The sequence below is a fragment of the Haliaeetus albicilla genome, chromosome 8, assembly GCF_947461875.1.
Source record: "Haliaeetus albicilla chromosome 8, bHalAlb1.1, whole genome shotgun sequence".
In the NCBI taxonomy this organism is placed as follows: Eukaryota; Metazoa; Chordata; class Aves; order Accipitriformes; family Accipitridae; genus Haliaeetus; species Haliaeetus albicilla.
The window spans coordinates 41,894,623-41,912,068 of NC_091490.1; the positions used below are offsets into that span (position 1 = coordinate 41,894,623).

The window sequence follows — 17,446 nt, forward strand, 5'->3', positions numbered from 1 at the left end:
GGCGGCAGTCACATCAGAAATAACTGAAGATACACAGGAAAAATAAAGGTGTTGTAGGGTTCAGTTTGGTAGATCTCCATCCCTGCATCAGCCCATGCACGTTCACAGCTCCCAGGTGCCTCCTGATTCAGAAGGTTTCACCTACCGCAACAGTTATTACTCCTACAAAATAGTTCTGGAAGGGCAGCTACTCCTTCAAAGAGAGCTTCTAACAGATGTTTTCCCACCGTCAGCATTTGAACAAACACAGTGTCTCACACCTTCCACGGTCCCTAATTTTCCCAGTTCATTCATCACACCTGCAAACGCAGCATGAAATAAATTCAAATGTAACAAGATTACACTTCCCCAGTGCCACAGGACGTGCTGCAATCTCTGCCTAGTCCGACAGCAAAGCCTTGCATGGGAACAAAACATACCTGGGGTTCAAAATCTCTTCAAACAGAGGGCAGAGGATGGCTTGGGGGGAGTGGTAATGGGATTGAGTGCCTTTCATCTCCAGGTGACTGGTTAAAAATTCAGCCCAGGTGAGCAGCATCTACAAAGTCGTTACTACACAAGGGCTGCACAGAAGCCAACATGAAATGAGTAGTGGCTTCAATCCAGCTCTTTGCGGACCGGTGTCAGACAACTTGTCGCTCCTACACCTGGCACCACAGGGCAGCCCCCAAAAAGGCACCAAGGACGGGATCGTGCAACCTTGATTCTCTTCTTTACATGTAGCCGGGTGACACCGGCACGGCTGCTCTTTTTTGGCCTGCGCCCACACACAGCAGACAGGGACACTCGAGCAGAAATCAGAGACACTGGGTCTATTCCTGGCATCACTGCTAACCTGCTGCGGGAGCCTGGGCAAGCCTCGCTACTGCTTCTGCCTCATCTCTTTTTGGCCGAACGATTCAACCCGTGGCACTTCAGTGCTTTTCACTGGTCGACCCTAAAACACTTTACGGAAAGGAGTTACACATCGCTATTCCCATTTTACAGACAAGGAAGCTAGCAGATTGCCATTTCCCCAAGGCTGTTTTTCTGGCACGCTCCTTAGAGATTAAATCTAGTGAAATAGCTTTGCCGTACAAGAATCTGTACCCACAGGCCAGATTCAACAGTGAGGGTAAAGAGGGTGTTTGAAACTTGCTGTGATCAAGGTTAAGAAACATAATAAAACACCATACCCTGCTTTTCCAGCTCTGCAGGGTAATGAGGGATTTCCTCATATACCTGCTGCAACTGTCACCTTTGCAGGAATTTAGTACCTGATACTAAATTCACTCTCTGTCTGCACACAGAACCTTTAGACAGTTTATTTTGGTACCTCCACCTCCCGAAAAAATGATATGCATTTCTTCCAAGTCAAAGGCGTAATTGGGCCTTGTCTGGTTTCAACGCCTTTGAAAAATCACCGCTTTGCCTTTTGGCTGCAGGAAGAGGTTGCAGAGCAGCAGGACCACAAAGCAGGAGTCCTGACACTCCCCCACTCCCTCACTTCCACTCTGACTGGCAGAAAGATTTGGAACAAGCGTCCGCACTTCTCTTGGAGGTGATGTACCTCCTTCTGCACCAGGGATCAATGACATGCTCCCAAGATGACAAAAGATACCGATACCTTCTCTTCTACTTGGCAGGTTCTTGGAGCAAGAACATGAAAGGATGGCGAGTGTTACGGTTTTTACTCCAGGGTCGAAAAGCGAAAGAGGAAAGCGCAGCTCCAGAGCTGCCGTTCTCTGCGGACCCCTCCTCCAGCTCAGTCCCAGGTGCAGGACCACCTCATTTAGCTGGAGCTGCCATCTGAGCGAGCCTTACTCACCGTCTTCGAGCCCACATCCCAACACACTCCTCCACAAGAAGTGAGAGGGCGGTCTGAAAGGCACCAATCAACTCCAGACGCTCATTACGTTAGAGAAAACGCAAATCACGAAGAAACTGTTAAAATAGCTCAATTAGCTCAAACGCAGATTTTTCACTTCCTCCTTTTTGGTGGAAAAAAAACCTCAAACCCCAACCAACAGTGTAAATCTGTAAATAAATATTAGCCTTGTAAATTACCAGGGCTGACAAACACCTCTGCAGCCAGAAACAGACCAGTGGTCAATTACAGACATGCACCCAACGAACACTGAGACAGTTAGGAGAGAAGAAAAATTTCTCAGTGCAGGTGGCTTGCTATTCTCAGAAAGTCTCTTTTCAGCAGATGTTCCTCTGTTCTGTGTGTGGCGATCCCAGTGCACTTGAATTTGTGATTTCTCCTCTGCTAAGTGATGTTTTCAGGAAAAGGGAAATAAAAGGATAGTGAGATGCAGCTATACAAAGCACAGGCTAGAGAATCCTCTTTTTTTTAAGAAAGGAACCATAATGTTAATGTTTGAAACTGCTTTTCATATATAGTAATGATCAGCTTAATCTTTACATTTTTTTCCTTAACTGCAGGAGAGTTCTCCGCCAACGAACAATATAAATTTAAATTTAATTTCAAGTGTTCCTTTAACTGCCTCGAGTCAGACCAGCTGCTGCGAATTCAAAGTTAAAGCCTTGACGTAAAAGTTACCTGCAACATAAAAGTATTTTGTCTTTGCCAGAGCAAGAGACAAATCATAAAGGGATAAAATATGGCCATTTCTCAGGAAACTTCCAGCTACACAGTTCCCGTAACAAAACGGAGCATTTTTTTTTTCCCTTTTCATGTTTCTAAAATTACACATTTTAGACAAATGTGCATCTCGAGCTTGAGCGGTAGTATAATGGCTAGCAAGCGAGTCATATAAAACCGAGAAAGCGAGTTGCATTTTAATCCTGGGAACCGAGCGCAGAAGTTGTGCAATGTTCACAGTGAATAAATTTTGTACGTTACTCAAACGCCCAAAGCCCGTGTCCTGCCCCGAGCTGCAGAGAGCATCGCGCAGGCAACTGCTGCGGACCTGGGCTGCCTTTTACTCATTAAAAAATAAAAGGCGCATCCAGTACGGAAAAAAAACAGTGTAGTAAAAGGGGTAATTTGGAGAAAAGGGTGAGCTGGAGAGCCGGCCCTTTGTAACGCAGGCGAGCGCTCCCAGCACGACTGGGGGGGGGGGGGCTGGATGCGGGTTTTTACACTTTTGTCTTGTTTTGCACCAAAACGCTTCCTTAAGCTGGAGAAAAAGGGAGAGAAGGAGGTGTGGGGGGGATGCCCCCTTCCCAACTTCCAAACGCCCCCGCCCCAGCCAGCGCTCCCCTTCCATCTCAGCAACGCTCCCCAGATAAAGCCCGGCCACGAAAAGCTGTGGTAAAACGGGTATTTTAACGCTTACCCGTCAGCGGGGGCCAAGCCGGCGGCAGGCAGCCCCCCCCCCCCCCAGTCACCCCGAGACCCCCACGGCCCCGGCTCCTCCGAGCCGCGGGCCCGTCCCACACACGACGCCGGGAAGACGCGGCCGCGCTGGATGCTCCCCTGAGGAAAGTGCTACCGGTGGAGGGGAGGGGGAAATGTTGTTTCTCCTTCTTAAGAAGAGGTTAAAAAAAAAAAAAAAAAGTTTTTAAATCAAACCGTCTCGAGTCTCGTCTCGGTGCCGGAGGGGCTGGGGCGAGGAGAACCCCGAGGGGGCTTGGGGACGAGGGGGCTTGTCGGGGCGCGGGCAAGGCACTTACCGGGAGGGGAACCGGCCGCCCTCGGCACGGCGGCCCGCGGCGCCTACGGGGCCCACGGGCGCCGCGACCCCGCTGAGGAGCCCGCCGCGGCCCGGGCGGAGGGAGGCGGAGCCGGGGCGGGGCCGGGCCGGGCCGCGGGGCTCAACCCGATCGGGGGAGCGGGAGGCTTGAGGCGGCGGGAGGCGGCGGGAGGCCCCGGGCGGGGGAAGCGCCGCGGCCCGCCAGGCCTCGCCTGCGCCCACCCCTCGGGGCGCCCGGCCGCGGGGGTCCCTCACAGCCCGGTCCCGGATTCCTCCTCCCGCGGTGGCCCTGGAGCGGAGGCTTTGGGGTGCCCCCGGCCCTGGGATCAGCCCAGCCTGGTCATTCAGGGTCCCCACCGGTCCCTTTGGGTCCCCTCACACGAAGCTCTCTCCCCACAACTCGCACGGTACTCCCCAAAAGAAAAAGCCCCCCTCGCCCACCCATGCCAGGGGAGCACCGCTGCTCCCCCCCAGCCCACCCGGCCACGAACTCATCCCCCGTAGGGCGGCCGCTCGCTGGCGGCGCTTGCCCGAAGGGGGAAACTGAGGCAGGGCAGCCGGCGCGCACGCCCCGTCCCCTCCGGCCAGCAGCCCCTGGGGTCTTCCCTCAGCAGATCCCACCCGAGCGGGAGCCGGGGCTCCTCTCGAGACCCCCCCAAATCCCAGCCAGAGCGGGAAAACCCTGGACGTGGGGCAGCTTTGAGTGGTCCCACGCCAGCCCGGCGCAGAGAGCTGAAGGGGTGCAGCTGGGATAACCCCTACCTTGACATTTTTGGTGATGCAAAGCCCAACGGCACACTCATCGGGTCCTTGCTACGATCAGATAAACCCTCACCTACAAACACTTAAAAAAAAAAAGGAATGAAAACCCAACGACGAAAGCCACAACCTTCTTCATTTATTTTTCATGGAGCTCCACAGACGTGCAAAGCTCTTGCAGCCATCTGTAAAGGGAGAAGGTAATTCCTAGCCTGAGGACTTTATAGTTTAAATAAGACATAAACGCAGCAAGAGAGGACAGCGGAGAGAAAGGCGAGAGGGGGTGTGCAACAAAAGGGTTTCTTCAGAGAGAGATTAGGGTATTACGATTGCTACATATACATTTTTGCATTGACTCTATATAGGATTTCAGAGTAGCTCTCTTATCTCTGGACAGGAACAAAACACTCTGTACTTGCTCTTTTCCAAATCATACCAAGAAACTGGAACCAAACAAACCCCCCCAAACAAAATCACAACAACAACATTCCTTCCCTCCCCTCTCGATTTTGCCTATTTATTTTTTTTTCACACAGAGAGATATTTTGCCTTTTTTTTTTTTTTTTTTTTTTGAAAGCTCAGGGTTGAAAAATCCTCGGTCATTTGGGAATTCTCTGAGCCAGCGACCGTAGCGGGGCTGAGCGCAGAGAGGCTCTTGGCAGGCCCCAGCGCGGAGAGGGCTGCGCTGGAGCATGTGCCTGGGAGAAGGGGGGGATGTGGGGGGCAAAGGAGGCCACATACATTTTTAGAAGAAAAAAAAAAAATAAAAAAAGAGAAGGGAAAAAAAAAAGCCTCACCGAGGCCTGCCTGGCGTGCACGCCAGCTCTGGGGGCTGGGAGCGGGGGAGCGCGGGGAGGAGAAAGGCTGGGTGGATGGAAGTGAGGATCCAGATTGAAAACAGATGGGATTTTTCTTGCCAACCTGACATCCGAGACCGCGGGAGGCGGGGTAAAACTTCCCCTTCAGAGAGGCTGGCAGCCAAGAGATATGGGGGGGGGGGGAGCCCGAAAAATCCCAGTTTGGTTTAAAATCCCTTCTTGTTCCCTCTCGCTGGGGCTCCCTGGATGGCAGAGATGAGCCCACTGGAGCTGGGTTGTTTTTAATACTTTGAGAGGTTTGATTTTACCATTAAGTGTCTGATTCATCTGTTCCTGCCTGCTGGAGCTAAGCCCAGCCTGGCAGTTAATGCTTGCCCTAGGAGACATTTTAGGGGCATTTTGCACCCACACAGATCCCTCTGCATATGCACACGAGGGAAACCCGCGTACGTGCACAGAAATAACCCCGTGCACACCTTCGCCTTCCCGCACGCCACACTGCGGCCAGCGTCAACCTGCAGCTAAACACCAGCCACAACCTCCACCCAGGGACGAGCTGGGATGCGGCAAACCTGTGCTCGAGTGCGGCTGCAAAAATCCACGTTTCCACGTAAAGGAGGCACATAAACCATTGGAGGACCTGACATCTCTCAGCCCTGGGTACCTGAGCTGGTAACCTCCAGCAGCCCAAGCTGCCCAGGTTTGAAGAAGCTGCAAACAAATGATGCAACAGCCCTGAAGTGACTTAGCGGTGATTCACCCAGGAGTCAATTTGTGGCTGTTTTGGGGCAGGGCTGAAGCGGTTCCCACTCTGGGTCACACCTCCCGCTTTGCCCCTCCGTCCACACACCCCACGCTTTGATGCCAGAGGGACCAACTGGCGCAAATCCCACTCGGTCTGCAACAGAGGTGGCAGAGGGGTCCCCCGGTGACATGGGGATGCAGGGACCACACGAGTCCCCGTGCCGAGTGCTGCATTTTGGGATAAAGATTGCCGCAGGACAGCAAAAGGCTCCGGGTGTGCACAAGCCGCTACCCGACATGCATCGAGCGACTGGCAAAGCCGCCCCTCCGGCAGAGCACGGGCATCCTCCCTGGCCTGGCAGGGATGTGGGGTCCATGCCACCCCCCCCCCCCCCCCACCTCGGGATTTCACAGCTACTTTACAAACCAGAAACAAAAAGTTAATGGTGCGAGCTTGACCACATATTTTCCAGGGGCTCTGGGAGACCGGCTCTCCGCAAGGCAGCTAACACATACTCTTTTCATTCAGAGCTTTAAATACCCAATTGTGTCTGTTTTCAGCACGCTCATTTTTAGCATTTTAATGATATGGTCCCCGGCTCTCGCCCTCCTTGGATTGGTCACAGCGTGGGGTTTTTTTTTCTCTTTTTTTTCTCCCCCCCACCCCCCCCTTCTTTTTAAGATCTTGCAGAGCGAAAGGGGAAGGGGGTTAGCAAGAGGTCACACATTTCTCCTAACCCAAGTGTTTTTCCAGCAGGCAGGGGGTCCTGCCAGGGACAAAGACAAACCAGCCCCTTTGGCTGCCTGTTGGCTGCGACCGCTGCACCTTCCGCTGCGGGTCCTCAGCGCAGGCGTGGGACGGGCGCGCTGCCCTGGCTGGAGCGTTCCGGGAAGGTGCATGACCCGGGCACGCTTCCCACGAGAGGCGGCGGGCAGCAGCACTGGTCCCCACACCCCGGCACAGCCAAAACCTTGCTCACCATGACCAGCCCTAGAAGAAAGGGTTTGGGATTTCCCATTGCAGTCGCTTTCCCTTCTTCCCCTGCAGTCAGAGCCTTCCTCAGGCCCCATGGATGGGATTTTGCTTGGCTGTTCTTCTCGGCAGAAGACCCCATCCACAAGCAGGACCTGGCACGGAGCATGGATCGCAGCACAGGCACAGTGCCTGCTCCCAACCCGGCTCCCCGGGTCGCACTCAGGCACCCTGGGTGCCTGCACCCGCCTCACGTCCCCCGATTCGTGCCCTTGGCCTGTTGAGCAGCTCTGCTTTTTCCACTGGAAAGCTCCCAAAGAGGCTTCAGGCATGTTAGAGCACAGCTCAAAGCCTCCACTGGGAACTACAGGGAGCCCTGAGGCTCAAAGGCAGCGTGGGACCCCCAAAGCCCCGCACCCAGACATGGCAGAGCCACCCTGGATGTAGCACTGCACCGTGCCACCTCCCTGACACAAAGCAGACATAAACCAACGTGGCAGCTGCCACTTTCAAATATCCAGCTGCAAAAAAGCCCAGCTTTGGCCACTGCCTCCAGAGCCACTAGCTACACTGCCCGGAGAGTCCGTGGAGGGATGCTGGCTTGGCTCCGGGTGCATAAGGGTCAGTTTGGCTCTGCATCACGGGCAGCCGTCACGGCACTGACACAGCAAAGCTGCTTCAGGTCCAGCTTCAGCATCTTCACCCGGCTCTGCCCCTAAATCAGCTGGAGAGCTCTGTGCAGGCCCTGGTTATGCAAACTGCCGACAGAGCCAAGGAGGAAGCAGAAGACTCACAGCTGCACCAGAGAGGAACCAAAGGTGCAGGTCCTGCACTGTGTTACCACCATCCCTTAGCAAACATCCACATTCCCCCCCTTCCCCAAGCACACTCAGCCCTACTTGCTTTCGCACGTGCCGCTGTGACCAGACTCTTGGCCCAGAGCAGCCCCGAGGGATGTCCTTTCCTCCCGTCCCCTCACCCCACATCAATATTCAGCATTTTCCCCATTCCCTTTCCCCCAGCTCTCCAAACACATCACGTCCCTATTAACCATCCTTCACAGGGCACTTCAACATCAGACGCTCACTGGATATTATTTTTTTTTCCGCCAAGTAATATCGAAATGATATTTATTAAATTTGCTCTCTAAGTCCCTCAATCTGCTCCATAATACAGTGAATCTGTGAGGTGGTTTCACTGATCCCGCCTCAATGAGACCAGATTAACGCAGATGATCCCAGCTTTGCGGCTCCCTCGTCCCAGGGAGGGTCAGAGGTTGTGCAGAAAGGCAAAACCCGCTGGCAGTGCCGGTGTGGCCGAGCCGGAGGAAATCACGTGGCCTCTGAAAATGATTTCCGAGGTTAATTCCAGGTGGGAAGGAGGGAGCACTCAGCATGGACACGCAGCAACTTTTAAGTCTTTGGAAAACCCGTTTGGCTGTTTATTTCAGCTTCTTTTGCTCTTATCTCCCTCCTTAAGCGCATCGATTGCACCTGCCCCCACCCCGCTCCCCAGCAAGAAGTCCATTAAATCTAAAGTTAGCTCCAGAAAGGTTCATCAGATCCATTATCTCTGCATTCAGCTAAATTATGAAAATCATTAAGATAAGGAGGCATGGAGCCTATTAGTTTCCTGAAGAGGATGCTTTACAATTTTTTTCCTTCTGCTTCCACATTTAATTACCTTAAGTTTCACAGTATTTAATTCCATTTATTAAACCTTTAATACGTAGCAACAAAACAACAACATCAAAACCACTGCTGGTCGCCTTTAGGAAGGGTGCAGAGTCAGGGTATGGAGCAGCATCTGCCTTCCCCATCCCCTTCCCCACTCGGGATGCAGAGAGGCCCCGATCCTGCAGCCATGCATGGACACTTGCAGCTGAGCTGGAGCTGCACTCATGCGGGATGCATCCATTAATTAAAAAATTAAGGATGTGGCCTGGGGTCCATGCAAAAGGAAAGGGAGCAGCGCCAGCCTGGGGTCCTCCCGCGGGCTCCCCCAAGCCAACTGCCAGGAGCTTTGCTACAACCTGGGGGGATGACACAAAAAGGAGTAGGGTTGTGGGAACTCTTTTTTTTTTTTTTTTTCCTAAAATTGCAGAAGCACAGTTTAATCCACAATGCCACCACACCTGCAAAGCCCCAGCACTCCCACAGGTATGTACACAGGGATCCTTGCTCAGTTACTGGTGTTATTTGTTGGACAGATGCTATTTTAGGAAACTGATAGCAAGCCTATGGAAACAGCAAAACCCCCACATGCTTCAAGCAAGGTCAATCTGAAGCATTAGCGTCTCTCTGGCTGCATTTTGCCTTCCCAGAGATGCTATTTAGCAATCTTGGTTACTATTAGAGCAGCATCTAAAACTCCCTTATCCTGTAATGCTGAACAAGCTGTAACCCTCACGCCAGGCCATCTCTTTGCCATGTAAACAGGACAGAGACCAAAGAGTAAAAACAAAACCAGAGGCACAGCCGGGGAAGAGCTAGGTGCAGGGTCACCCACCATGCCACACGTGTAGGGGAAGATGCCAAGCCCAAGCCCAGCTGGTCCCCAAGCCCAGCTCACCGAGACCACGGCACAAGGGCTGCAGATTCACATCCCTGCGAGCACACAGACAATTACATTCCCATGTACAGCATCTCCAAACACCTCCCTGCAGGAGATTTCAACATTTGACAATTCATGGACCACTAAAACTTTTCCCGAGAAGCTGTGGACATTCAAGGATGCCCTTATGAGCCGTTCACAGACCCTTTTCTCCAGCGCTTGCAAGGCACGGTTTGTAAACTCCGCTGCCTTCAAGGCCCGTCTCATCACGTATCCAAACAGGGCCCCACGGCTCCAAGCGGTGCAGTTTCTTCCCATCGACATCTTTTACAGGATTAAACCTCAAACTTGGCCTGCATTTTGCATTTGGTTTTTAAATCAGGAATCATTCTGGAAAAGTAGCACCAGGAAGAAAAAACAACTTGCTAAAGTGTTCCCCAGCAGCATATCCACATACTTTAATATAAAAAAGCTGCTGCTAATTTAAAAAACAAATGTTTAAGCAATCAAGCATGTTTATTTAATTTGTCCTTTCTGTGCCAGAGAAGGCCCAAGTCACTCGCAGTGGCTGCCACGCAGCGTTATCAAGAGCATTCATGGTGAGGACCCTGCACGTTGGGATGGGAGCAGCTTGGAGCCCCAATGCAACCCCCCCTTGAAAGGGAGGTCAGCTTCTGCCAATACTCAAGAGAGGGTCCCTCGGGACAGTCCAGCTTCAGACCCACCACCCCGAGATGAAAACAGAGATCTAGAGCCTAAGGACAGGACTTAGGATTCAACCCATTCCATGTATCCAGCATGAACCAGACCATCTCTCTTTTCCTCCAAGAGCAGTGAAATTTTAGTTCATTTGCCATCACTGCAGACTAGTGTTTTTTCACTAAAAAGACCATGTATTGCTCTGCTTGCAAAGAGGGTGCAGGATGCACAGACACAGGTACAGGGGAACCTGGAGCCCCAAAACAAACCCATTTGGAAAGGGGCAGCTGCTGCCTTGCCATGGTGAGATGCCGCTGACCATCGGTCCTTGCCATCCATGGGCTCCCAGGAGCTCAACACCAGCATCTTAAAAATACAACTTGCGTTCTATTTCTTTAAATGCTCTGAACACAGACCAACTCTTGGTTTAAATATTCATCAGTGCCGTGATGGGACCCATGAGCCATCCAGTAAGTGGGTTGGGAGCTTCATCCACCGCCATGGAGCACACCTTCAGCTCGAGGGCCACTTCGTACCACCTTATGGCCATGTTCCCCAATTAACGCCAGCCACAGAGCCTGCATCTCTTACGGCAACAGTAAACTCCAAAGGGACTTTCCCCCCCTTTCTCCCAAAGCCTCGCCAGCAGTGAGCTAAATCCAGATCTGCTCTTCACACCCACCCACAAGCTGGGGCAACCAGCAAAGATTCATTAGCAGGAGGAGCCGCGTTCCTCTTGCTTTGAACATGAAAGCAGCCTGAAGGGGGGTATTTTGTGGGGGAGGATAATATTCATCACAAAAAAAAAACCCAAAACATGGAGCAGCAAACACTGCCTTCAGCCTCCCTGATGCCAAAAGGGCTCTTGTGGACAAGGTTAAGGATTGGGCATTAGTCAAACTGGGGGGGGAGAAAGGTTTTTCTTCTCAAGTCATCTCTCAAGAGACCTCTGTCCACTCGAGCTGCAGGATATCAGTGTTCACCTGCTCAGCTTTCCCTCTGGCCTCCACACTGGCGTATTTGGGGCTGGCTCTTACCCTCACAGCCATTTAACCTGCTGTTTACGTAGTTAATATTCCAATGAGGCAATGCAAGGCACACACAGCGCTAAACCAGTAAACAAACAGCCCCGTTTCCCAGCTGGACAAACCCTTCATCTCTCTTGACATGAGATCCTGCACTGTTACCACCTTTGGCATGAAATATTCCTGAAATAAGTTGGCCAGGAGGAAAGTTCTCGGGAGACCCAATGGCAGCAGCTGGATAGCAGCGCCCAAAAACTGCAACGAGCTGCGGGAGGTCCCTGCTGCAAGGCTGCAGGAGGAACATTTTGGATGCCACTGAACACAGGGGCTGGGGAGGGGAGATGACACATTGGGTGTCCACGGGGGTTTGCTCTACATTCCCGGAGGCGGGAATGCTCCTTCAGCCTTCCTACACCATTAACTCTTCTATCAAGAGATGCTGGATGCTCCCATGATGTAGTGTTTTATTCTCAATGTCAGAAGCCAAGTGTTTTTTTGGTTTACCTTTGAAGGGCAAACATAGTAGCCAATGCCCTAAGGAGCCGGGTAGTGTTGGCTGCTTCTTTGAGCAAGCTATCAGTAGCCCAAGGAAAGCTTGGTTTTCTCAAGTTCATCGTTGTCATGTGAAAACCTCATGGATTCACAGTGAGTCGAGTCCTGGGCTCCCGATGAAGGATAGCTCTACATGTGCCCATTTCACAGATGAGAATGTTCAGGAATGAACTGGAAAAACAACATTCCCATGGTCTGCAGCGAAGCCGGGAATGAAGCCTGCTCCTGATCATCCTTCCTCCAACAGTCACCACCACATGTGGCTGTTTCCACCAGGCACACACCAGGAGGAGTTTCTCCTGAAAAGCTTCTAAAGGCTCAAATTAACCAAGAAATGAGCAATAACCACAGGACAGCGACTCCATGGATAATCCAGATTTCTGGTGGATCCCAAAACACCTAAAAGGACCCAATTCTCAGAGCACAAGCAAGTCTCCAGAGAGGTTGGAGAGCCCCATGCTGCTCTTCCCAACACTGGAAAAGCTCAGACCTGGACTGCAGATCGGTATCTCCTTTCCCACCACGGCAATGTCAGGAACGGCGATGCCTCGGAGAGGGAGCGGGAGCGCAGGAGTGTGAGTGAACCCGTTGTAAGCAGGAACTCAATTTTGCCCATCATTATTGTTGGCTTTAACAAATAGCTTCTGGGGATGGCAGGTACTTTATTAATTTTTCCCCTGTGCAGCATGCAGGATGATTGAAGAAGTCACTGGCCTGTTGATTTGTTTGCCTCCCTGGCCCAAAATAACTAGCTATTTATTTTTAAACAGCAGGATGCATCAAATCCTCAAATCAAGGCAATGGAGATGGGAGGACGTGCCACACGCATCCATGGCACCGGCGCCTGGGCAGAAGGTTTCAGCCCCTTTCTCCACACTGGGAAAAAGCCAGCTCCAAGTCTCCCACTTGCACTTCAGACACGGGAAAACTGAATAAAGGGATTTTCCACCCCATTGGGTTTCTTCTGGCAGCCACGTTCCTGGTGACCCCACTGGACTTGTTGCCCACCGTGCCTGAGCTTTGGGAGCATTTGGGCACCTCAGTCTCAAATACAGTTCCTCGCCTTGGACTTTGCTGCGCATCCCTGATGCGTGAGGTGGTGGGGATATTCTGGGTGATGTTAGGACAGAGAAAACTGCAATGTGCACATTGGGAACCAAATAATCTTGGAAGGTGCTTCTCTCTCTAACAGTTCTCCCGCAAAAGCACAGCCACAGGAGATACCAGGCACAGGCTCATGGTGCTGCAGCACCTTGCTGAATCCTCCAACACCCTTCCAACACCTAAGCAAGACATCTGCCATGTCCCTGAGCCCTTCTGGAGCCCTCTGAAGCCGGGAGCAAGCTGTAGCCAGCTCGGGCACCCATGTCCCCAGTGGAGCTAGAGCTCCTCTCCTGTCCCAGTGGCTGCAGTCACTCGTGCAGGAGGATTCAGGATTCGTGTTTTGCCCTTCCATGGGATTACTCCGGGAGTGTAGGAAATGCCCAAAGCAACAGCTGATGCACAAGGACTCATGTGACCAAAAAAACAGGGTTAATCAGCCCTCCTGAGGAAACACCACTGGGGCTGTTAACTGGGTGTTTTGGCGGTGATCTCCCGGCAGGGCTGGGCGGGCGGGAGGGAGCATCCAGTCCAATGACATCTGCGGGACAGGACATCTCCCGCACAGCTCTGCTTTGTAAAGACATCCCTCGGGAAGGAGTTTCTCAAGTCACACAACCCCAGAAGAAACTGCGCAAGGCAGCTTCGATATCCCCATCCTGTAGGCCCCTACAGATGACCTTTTTGTGTGTGTTTTTTTTAAGCAGCATCTCCATTCTTTGTGGTTACTGAGAGTGTTTTCCATATGAGCAGCACTGGAGAGTTCCAGAGCCTGCAGTCATCCCACACCAGAGCCTGCTGAGCAGCCAAGTGAGACCTGCAAAACCCCAACGCAGGCTGCAAGCTGCCACGAGGACCATGTGGGCAGTAATGGATCCACCAAGGACTTACAACAAAACCACTGCCGGAGAAAGGCAAGGCTTAAAAAGATGGCGCAGACGAAGGGAGCTGCAGCAGCAACGTGCCACGGCCGAGGGGATGGAGGGACAGAGAGCGAGAGCAGCCGGCTCCAGCGCTGCCAGCATCACCAGGCTGCTGCAGGGTCCCCAAAGACCCAAGGCAGTGACGGCTGCTGCCTGCAACGGTTCAGCAGGGAGCTGGCTCTCCCCACGCATGCTCGCCCGCCTGCTTCACAGAGAGCCTTTTTTATTTGTTTTCTTTCTTTTTTCTTAATTTAGGAAAAAGGAAAAGGGGAGGGAAGCAACTTTGCAATTCTCCAGGGACCCAGGACTCCTCGTGCCCATCCCCAGAGCAAGGTTAAACTGCATGAAGTCTGAACAGAGCCCTCCAACAGAGCCCAAAAGCAGAAGAAATGACCTCCCCCTTGCACACACGCTTCCTCCCGCTCCCCAGGGACAGCAGAAGGGACCCGGGGGTGCATCTTCTACCTGCCACACACAAGCACCATAAATAACGCGATATGCGGCACGCTATTATAAAAGCGGGTCCTGTGCAACTGTCCACCACATGTCAAGTCATGCCAGGCAGCGGCACGGGCAGGTGCCTGCCTCCCCCTCGGCGACCGAAGCCTCTGCTCTGTGCAAACACGACGGGCTCGTGCTCAGGGCCGCGCACGTCGAGTTTGGCAGCTATGCGCGGCCACAAAGACGGTGCTGCCCTGTCCACACACGCCCCGGCGTGGGCTGCGGTTTGTGCAGCGGAGTCATTTGCATTGATCTTGCTTTGCCACTGTAGCGTGCTGGGGTAAATCAGCATACGGTAGCATCCCCTAATTGATGGAGGTAGGTAAAGACTCTGCTTTCCTGGCTTGGGAGAGAGAAACAACAACTGCAACCTCGACCAGGCTAGGTTGCAGCACCAGTAGCTCAGCTGTCCCATGTCTGATGCAAAGACCCATCTCTTCCAAAAAGACCTCCACAAACGCACTGCTGAAAACGCAGCAAATATTACACGCTGCTGCATAACACCACTCCCTCCTCCTCGCCTCCCCACGTCCCAGCCACGCTTTGCCTCCCCTTCCCACCCTGTCCCATCAGCCGCCAGCCACAGAGGGGGCCTGCCAGCTGACAGATGAACCTTCAGGTTAACAAATCCAATTTGTCGGACACAAAAAGCCAAAGCATTTCATTTCTGCTGGCTTTTGCTTTATGAAATTGTTCAGACATTCAAGACGTGAAATGTCACCGTGTCACTCGGTGGCAGCTGAGGGCATGGAGCTGGAAAGGTCGGGAGAAGCTCTCCGAGAGCTACCCCTGCTCAGCTTGAAGGGAAAGGGGATGGGGCAGACGGGGCCACCATCATCGCTGGGGACAAGGGGGCCATCAGCCCACACCTCCTCCCAGCTGCAAGCCCAGTGCTCCCAGTCCCACGAGGTCTCAGCAGAGCGCAGAGGGACGTTAACCAGTGCTAGAGCACGAGCACCCACTCATGACTGCAAACAAGCCCCTTTTGTTCTCCTTGGCCACAAATCCTCCACCACAGTCGCCTCGACTCAGGGGCCAGCTGGAACCATCACATTTCCCTGAGCTTCCTCAGCTCTCTCTGACCACCCCAGGGAATGGAAGGCTTATTCTGCTCTTGTGCTCACCCAAGACAAAAAAAAACCACAGCCACAATGCTTAGCCAAGTCCTTGCATCCAAAAACCACGTATAATCAACATGCACGATGGCAGATCGGCCCCAACAGCCGAGAAAGAGCAGTGCTGCCGGCTGCCCCACAACAGGGTGGAAAATCCACTGTAAATCCCTCCCCAGAGAAGGACAGGAGTTTGCACCCCTAAAGGGTTTGGCTGTGGGACAGCATTTGCTTGGAGCCTGCCAGCAACACCCCAAGCAGCTCCCTCTGCCCCAGCAGAGACAGAGACCGGTTCTCAGGTGCCTCACAGCCCCCAGAACACCGCTCCATTTTACTGCAAACAGTAAAAGCAACAACAAACAAAACCAAAGGGTTTTTTGTAGGGCCATTTGGCCAGGACACAGCGTCGGAGGCACTGCAGAGCCCATTTGTATCCCACCAGGAGCAGGGAAAGCTCTGGCCGGTGCCGGTGAACGACACACCGGCGCTTTGCCGCAACCTCTACCTCCCCTGAGCTGGGTCTTGGAGCAGGGATGTCCAGAGGGTTTCTGCTGCGTTATCCCGCAAGCGGTGCTCAGGGCACCCTGCCTCCAAACCAGAGGGACCCAAAAGCTGCGTCAGCACAGCAGGAGCCGGTCACAGAGGCCATGGGCAGAGACAGGGCTGCGTTCCCCGCCGGGTCACGCTGCAGGGCAGGGAGCGAGTGCTGCAGCTCCCGGGCACCCCTCCAGCCGGGAGGGAACCCGAGACCTCCCCTCACGGGTGAATTTACTGCTGGGAACATACAGTTACAGATCGGCCAATGCCGGAGGCGAAGCAGAACAGGACACCCCGCGGCACAAAGCCCAGCTATGCAAGTTATGAAAGTGCCTGAAAACAAAAATGGTTGGTGTCCATTTGACCCCAGGGCCAGAGCTTTGCTGCAGACACCGCTCCAGTTGCGTGTTTAATTGCAAGAGTCTAGGGAGAAGATGAGCTGCTGCAGGTGTCTGTGCATCAGCTCCAGCCTTATCTCAGGGCTGGAGCCTCCCCGTATGTTGCAAGGCTGATGCTGGCCCAAAATGCATCCCTACTCACATGCACCCATGGGGGGTCAACAGCCAAGGTCAACTGCAGCATCTCCCATCCCTCCCCACCAGTCTGCATGCAGGAGGTTACAGGGATGTCAGTCACACTGTTGGTCCAAATCTCAGGCTCTGTGCAATGTCCAAAGCACAACAACGCGATGCAACGTGGGAGCCCGTGCTGAGATTTCACAGTCCTATCCCAAAATGCCAAACCCCCATCCCAGAGCAGCAGGTACCAGGTGGGAGAGCAAAACCTGCTTCCCACACCAGCCTGCCATGTTCCCTGGATGATTCCTGGTCCCAGCAGCAGGAAGGGCTGCTGGCTTCTCTGACCAAGAAGATGCAGAGCAGGGATGCTGCTCCAGTTTGCTTGTGGGGAACAGGGAAAAACAGAAACCGAGAGAAGCACTGCCAGAAGGGCCTAACCCAGGCAGCAGCGGGCACTGCCAGACCCCAGGAGTGGAGAACAGGGAGCCACTACTTTGGTCAACCTCGGCTGAGCAGCGGCCGCCTGCTCTCTGCCTGTTGCTGCAGCACCCGTGGGAGACGCGCCACGAGCATCCGCAGAGGTGAGATGGAGCCTGGCCTCTCCCGCGGCAGCGGGGAGCTCCCACTCCCATGTCACGGGGCTCCGCCAAAGCTTTTGTGCATCCTCCTGGGAGGGGGCGGCCGCAGCGCGGAACCCCGCCGGGAAGAGCGGCACAGCCGGAGAGGGGGCAGCTGGCACCAAGCTGAGCAGCAGGGCTGCGCACCCCCTCCGCCGCCGAGCCGCACGGGCTGTTCCCGCAGCCGGTGTCCCTTCCACCACCTCCTTCCCGGCGGCATCCCCCACGCTCCCGTCTGCTGCCGCCCGCTCCATCTGCCCCCGCGCCAAGCGCTCCTGGCTCATCCCATCCCGCCTGCCCCAGAGCCTTCTCCAAGAGCAGGAAAACCTTCCCCGGAGCGGCGCTGCTTGGCAGTGACATGGGTTTTCCCAGC

General features: G+C 53.6%; 1 protein-coding gene across 8 annotated transcripts in view; it reads right to left on the reverse strand.

The window, feature by feature from the left end:
- PTPRS (protein tyrosine phosphatase receptor type S) overlaps positions 1 to 17,446 on the reverse strand; it is a 164,460-nt gene that overhangs the window by 134,254 nt on the left and 12,760 nt on the right. The window contains exon 1 of one of the 8 annotated variants that reach the window (XM_069790292.1): positions 3,622 to 3,728. The exons of the other annotated variants lie outside the window; for them this stretch is intronic. The gene's annotated coding sequence lies outside the window, so the exon portion shown is untranslated. Of the gene's footprint in view, positions 1 to 3,621; positions 3,729 to 17,446 lie in introns of those variants that run through there. 8 annotated transcript variants of the gene reach the window in all.